We start from the raw sequence: 7,154 nt of genomic DNA, 5'->3' as shown, positions 1-7,154 counted from the left end.
CTCACAGCAACGAAGACCCAAGACAGCCAAAAAAAAAAAAAAAACCCAAAAAACAACGTATATATGTGTATAACTGAGTCACTTTGCTGTGTGGCAGAAATTAACACAACATTGTAGATCAACTATACTTCAATTAAAAAAAAAAAAACACCAGCATCTACCTATATAGAGTTAAAAGGATTAACTGAGCTCTGGGGTCTATTGTGTAAAACATAGCAAATGATTATTGTCTATGTTAATTGGCAAAAGCCAGCCAACTTCACCCACAGCAAATTAGTCAATTTCCCTTGTAGACATTTAATTAAGATATGAGTTTCACACAGGGAATCACACAAACTGCTGAGTAAAAATATTAATGGATTGCACCAAGGACACAATATCACTACCGTGAAGAAAAGGAAAAAAGACATTTTAAAAAGTGGGTGCTCCTGGGTATTTATCCTAGAGAGGTAAAAGCTTAACATTCACACAAAACCTGTACACAGATGTACATAGCAGCTTTATCTGTAACAGTTCAAAGCTGAAACAGCCCAAATGTCCTTTAACTGGCCAGATAAGCAAACTGGTACATAGATACAATGAGATGGAATGAACAATTATAGGAACAACAACTTGGATGGATCTCAGGGGCGTTTTCCTGAGTGAGAAAAGTCCATCTCCAAAGGTTGCATCCTGTACGATTCCATTTATGTAAGATTCTCGAAGTGACAACATTATAGTGATGGAGAACCGACCAATGAGAACAGCCAGGGATTAGGGTTTGGGGGATGGTACAATTAAGGGGTAACACGAGAGAGTTTCTTTGTGGGGATGGAACAGTTCTGTATCCTGATTGTGACGATGGATATGAGAATCTTCACATTTGATAAAATTTCATAGAACTCTACACATACAAAAATTTTCAAGTGCGTGTAAATCCGTGTAAAAATTTCAAGTGCTGAAATCTGAATCAGGTCTGTACCTGATTGAATAATGTAACAATATCAATATCAATAATATAGCCATATCAACTCCTGGATTCGAGGATGTATAATGGTTACCTATGATATCATCATGGTGTGTAGGGGGAAGCTGGGTGTAGGGTACAAAGGAACTCTCTGTACTACTTGCAACTTCTTAAAAGACTTCAAAATAAAAAGTCATAATTGAAATTTGTTGGCAGTGAGTTCGGGTCCCCAGAAGAGTCATTTGCAATATCCAGTAAAGTAGAAAATCTGCAGTATGTCGTGGTCTAGCGATTTCTATCCTGGGTAGAAGATATAAATCCTTGTGAAACTCGCAACCCTGTGCCTGAAAAGACATGTGTATGAACGTTTATCGCAGCGTTGGGTGTGATCGCTCAAAATTGGGAACAGCCATCAGTGGAAAAATGGATGAATAAACTGTGGTAAATTCTAACAATAGGATACCATGTAACAAGGAAACTGGATGGGGACTAATTTCACACTGTTTTCATGGAATCTGGAAAACTTAAACTTGGTTAAAAAAAAAAAAACAAAAAAACCAAGTGATGTCACAGGGATATAGTTCTTTCATGTGAACTTTAGAAACATGTATCAGAGTACCGTGCATTGTTCATAGGTATATTCCTGTTTAATAAAGAACTGGAAACATTTATGGGAATGAAAAACTCCAACTTCAGGAGCAGTGGTTTTCTCTGAAGCCAGAAAGAGGGTGTGGTTGCGGAAGGGCCATAGGGAGCTTCAACGCTACCTGTAACATTCTGTGTCATAAGAAAAGAAATCTGAAGCATTTTGGCAATAGGTTAAGGCTTGATGAATCTGGGCAGTATGTCCAAGGGTGTCTATAATTTTTCTCTAGACTTTTCTCTATGCTTTTATTTGCCTGGGAATCTATTCAGCAAAGCTCTTATGCGGGGTCATCTATGCCTGCCTCTGTTCTAAAGGCTATTAACTCATATAATCCTCACAACAGCCTTCTGAAGCAGGCCCTGTTATTCGCCCCATTTTGCAGATGAGGAAACTGAGGCACAGAGTGGTCAAGAACCCTGCCGGAAGTCACACACCTAGCAAGCGGAAGCGCTGGATTGAAGCACGACCAGCGTAGCCCCAGAGTCCACGCACTGAACTGTGTCCGCTGCATTTGATTTAACTCATAATTAAATAAGGAAAATCACTGACCCGGGACGGGAATCCTCTGCTCAGTAGATCAGGCACCTTCCATGCCAGGGAGGCAGACCACGGGGGTTAAGCATGTGACAGCAATTCTGGAACCCGAGAGCCAGGGAATTAACAGAGGGCATAGAACGTGAAGTGGAATTTAGAGGCAGAAGGTCAGTGAATATACAGGAGCCCATTCTCTGGATGTCTTCTGGTAAGGGCTGCTTGACTGGGGCTCAGGTAGCCATGCTGTGGAACTGTACTCTAAGAAAAGTCCCCCACTGCCTAGCTCTCTTATTCTCTTTAAGAGACAAGCAAAACGATGATGTTGGAAATGTGGCAAATCCACTCTGAGCTTGAGTACCAAATTGTGTGCGTCTGGGTGCCAGCACGCTCCAGGACTTGCTGGCAACACCATTTAGAGACCTTCGAAGAAAATTGAAATCATAGGGAGAGGGGAAGGCCCTATCCCAGGCAGCCCATAGCCAGGAATTCCAGAAAGAGCTTCCAGGGCCATTCAACAGACAGTCCTCCCCACAGAGCACAAATACTGAGCATCTAATCTGTGCCAGATTAGATGGGACACATCTGAAATGGGACAGATGCTTTCTCTGTCCTCATGGGGCTATCAATCAGTCCAGGGGGGTTGACAGTGTGGGGAACAGCAGCAGAGAGAATGGCATGATCAAGGGCTCTGAGGTGGGAAAGAGCTCCATATGTTCTAAGAACTGAAAAAAGGCCAGCATGGCTGAAGAAGAAAGATGGCGGGTGAGTGTGATGGAAGATGGGGCTGGGGAAGCTGGCGGGAGAGATGTCTTTAAGGGCTCACTCGGAGAGGACCCGAAGGAATGGAGCGTCCTCTAATTTAGGTGGCTTCTGGTTGTGGCACTGACCATCGGCATGACTCCTATATTCATTCTGCAAACGTTTCTACTCCTGACAGGGCCACGTGCTGGGCAATCCTGGGGACCAGAGATGAACCTCACTCCACTCCCTGCCCCCCTCTGGTGGCGGAAAGAGACACAGTCTGTGGTAGGCATAATAACGCCCTCTCCCAGGGACTTCCCTGGTGGTCCAGTGGGTAAGACTCCGCGCTCCCAATGCAGGGGGCTGGTTCGATCCCTGGTCAGGGAACTAGATCCCACGGGCATGCTGCAACTAAGAAGCCCACATGCCGCAACGAAGACCCAGCACAGCCTAAATAAATAAATAAATATTAAAAGAAAAACCAAAACGCCCCCTCCCAAAGATGTCCACTTACTAGTCACCAGAACCTGTGGATATGTGACCTTACATGGTAAAATGGTCTTAACTGAAGATGCGATTAAGTTAAGAATCTTGAGATGGGGAGATTATCCTGGATTATCTGGTGGGCTCAATATAAATACAAATGTCCTGATGAGAGGGAGAGAGGAAGGTCAGAATCAGAGAAGGAGATATGACAAGGAAACAGAGTAAGGGAGAGGTTTTTTTTTTTTTAGATTAATGAATTAATTAATTATTTGGCTGCTTTGGGTCTTCGTTGCTGCGCGCAGGGTTTCTCTAGTTGCGGCGAGGCTACTCTTCATTGCAGTGCGTGGGCTTCTCATTGTGGTGGCTTCTCTTGTTGCGGAGCATGGGCTCTAGGCGCGTGGGCTTCAGTAGTTGTGGCACGCGGGCTCAGTAGTTGTGGCTTGTGGGCTCTAGAGCACAGGCTCAGTAGTTGTGGTGCATGGGCTTAGTTGCTCTGCGGCATGTGGGATCTTCCTGGACCAGGGCTTGAACCCGTGTCCCCTGCATTGGCAGGCTGATTCTTAACCACTGCGCCACCAGGCAAGTCTCAGGGAGAGATTTTTAAATGCTACTCTGCTGGCTTTGATGATGAAGGAAGGGGCCAGGAGCCAAGGAATGCAGGCAGCCTGTAGAAGCTGGAAAAAGCAAGGAAAGAGATTCTCCCCTAGAAGCTCCAGAAAGAATATAGCCCTGCAGACACCTTGATATTAACCAAACAAGACCATTTTATACTTCTGACCTCCAGAGCTGTAAGATAATACATTTGTGTTTTAAACCATTACGTTTGTGATACCTCAGTTGTGGCAGCAATTGGAAACTAATACACAGCTCCAACCGTCTCAGTCCTGGATGATGTATGTCATAATGGTGGAAACGCTAGTATAGAGGCCAGGGTGGAGGGTACTCCTAGCCCAACCTGAGGACCAGGGAAGCCTGGGCAGATGAGGTCATGATTGAAGTGCATTTTGAAAGATTTTGATGGAGGTTTTCCACGTAGAGAAGGAGACGTGGCCTTCCAGACAGAAGAAACAACCCACGCGGGAAAAAACTGGATCCAGTTAGAACTGAGAGCTTGGAACCCAGGGTGGAAGGTGGGGGACACATGAAAGATCAATCGAGAGAGAATAACTGCGCCATTTGTGAAGGGTCAAAGAGCTCCCCCTGAAGGTGATGGAGTGTGGAGAAGGGGGGAAAGGAGATGATGACCCGGGTCATATTCAAGTGTTAGAAAGATACCTGTGAAATTAAAGGTCACACAGAAACTGTCAACCATGCGAGGAACGGGTGAACAGTGTGCTAGGAAGACGGCATAGCATTTATTCATTAACTCATTTGTTCATCAGAGTTTTTGAGCACAGATGCAGTACCAAAAAATAAAAATAAAAAATAAAAAACCCCCAAAACCAAAAAAACAGAACAAAACCAACAAACAAAACATTTCATGATACTTCAGAGAGTGGACTTTGGATCCAGCCTGCCGGGGTTGCAATCCCAGCTCTGTCACTTACTAGTTGTGAGACCTCAGGCAAGCGTCTTGGCTTCCCCTAAAGGCCTCATCTGTAAAATGCGGGTGATGATGGATGTTACCTCGCAGGGCTTTTGTGAGGATGAAATGAATTTTATTTATAACATATAATGTGTTTGAGATAGCACCTGCTACATTCTAAATGCTATGAGGCTGTTAGCTACTATGTATTCATATGTACTAGTTGGTCTGCTGCTATAAGAAATTACCCACCATCAGTGGTAATATTACTGCTTATACTATGACAGTTCTGGTGGCTGTCCAGAGCTCTGACCGTGAAAGAGGTGAGGAGAGAGATGATGGAGAGTTTAGACTGTGTTTTTTTTTTTTTCAAAACAAACAATTTTTTTTTGAAGTATAGTTTTTTTGAAGTATATTTACAATTTTATGTTATTTTTAAGTACACAGCAAAGTGATTCATATATATGTATATATATATATATACATATATATATATTGTTTTCCATTATAGGTTATTACAAGATATTGAATATAGTTCCCTGGGCCATACAGTAGGTCACTGTTGTTTATTTTGCATATAGTAGTACGTATCTGTTAATCCCAAACTCCTGATTTATCCCTCTCCCCTGCCACTTTCCCCTTTGGTAGCCATAAGTTTGTTTTCTATGTCTGTGAATCTATTTCTGTTTTGTGAATAAGTTCATTTGTATCTTTTTTAGATTCCACATATAAGTAATAGCATATGGTATTTGTCTTTCTGTCTGACTTACTTCATTTAGTATGACAATATCTAGGTGCATACGTGTTGCTGCAAATGGCATTATTTCATTCTTTTTTTATGGCTGAGTAATATTGCATTGTGCGTGTGTGTGTGTGTGTATTTTATATATATATATATATATATAATATATTATATATATATATATATATACCACATCTTCTTTACCCATTCATCTGTTGATGGACATTTAGATTGCTTCCATGTCTTCGCTATTGCAAATAGTGCTGCAATGGACATTGGGGTGCATATATCTTTTTGAATTAGAGTTTTCATCTTTTCCAGATATATGCCCAGGGGTGGGATTGTTGGATCATATGGTAACTTTAAAAGAACCTCCAGGGCTTCCCTGGTGGCGCAGTGGTTGAGAATCTGCCTGCCGATGCAGGGGACACGGGTTCGAGCCCTGGTCTGGGAAGATCCCACATGCCGCGGAGCAACTAGGCCCGTGAGCCACAACTACTGAGCCTGCGCGTCTGGAGCCTGTGCTCCACAACAGGAGAGGCCGCGATAGTGAGAGGCCCGCGCACCGCGATGAAGAGTGGCCCCCGCTTGCCGCAACTGGAGAAAGCCCTCGCACAGAAACGAAGACCCAACACAGCCAAAAATAAATAATAAATAAATAATAAATAAGTTTAAAAAAAAATTTGTTTCTTTAAAAAAAAAAAAAAAAAAAAGAACCTCCATACTGTTCTCCATATTGGCTGCACCAATTTACATTCCCACCAACAGTGTAGGAGGGTTCCCTTTTCTCCACACCCTCTCCAGCATTTATTATTTGTAGACTTTTTGATGATAGAGTGTTTTAATGAATGCAATGAATGAAGACTCAGAGAAGGAAGGTGGGAGGAACAGAGACCTGGAGAGAGGATAAAAACTGTATCAGTTTCCTGCAGCTGCTTTAACAAACTACCACAAACTTAGTGGCTTTAAACAACACAAATATTCTCTTACAGCTCTGGACATGGGAAGTCCAAAATGGGTCTCAGTGTGCTAACATCAAAGAGTCAGCAGGGCTGGTTCCTTCTGAAGACTCTGAGGGAATTTATTTCCCTGCCTTTTTCACCATTAAGAGTCCACCCATATGTCTTGGCTCATGGTCCTGAGTCACTTTGACCATCTGTGGTCACATCTCCTTCTCTGTCTGTCATCCCCTTGCCCCCCTCTCATGCAGACCCTTGAGATGACATTGGGCCCACCCAGATAACCCAGGATCATATCCCCATCTCAAGAGCCTTAACTTAATCACATCTGCAAAGTCCCTTTTGCCGCAAAAGGTTCTGAGGATTAGCATATGGTCACTTTTGAGAAGCCATTATTCTGTCCACCATGGAGACCCACAGAGAGAGTGTTTAAAAATGCAGGTCTTATTATTTTCAGGTATGGTGAGGCCAACAAACCAGGAGACAATTGCTGCTGAAAAGATAGTTACTCATCGTTTCCAAGAGGAGGGGACATGCCATGCTACAAAGGGCCACATGAGGAAGTGCCAGGGTTG

This window comes from Balaenoptera borealis, assembly GCF_965194805.1.
Source record: "Balaenoptera borealis genome assembly, chromosome: 19".
Classification (NCBI taxonomy): domain Eukaryota; kingdom Metazoa; phylum Chordata; class Mammalia; order Artiodactyla; family Balaenopteridae; genus Balaenoptera; species Balaenoptera borealis.
Note: the sequence above shows the minus strand (reverse complement) of the source record.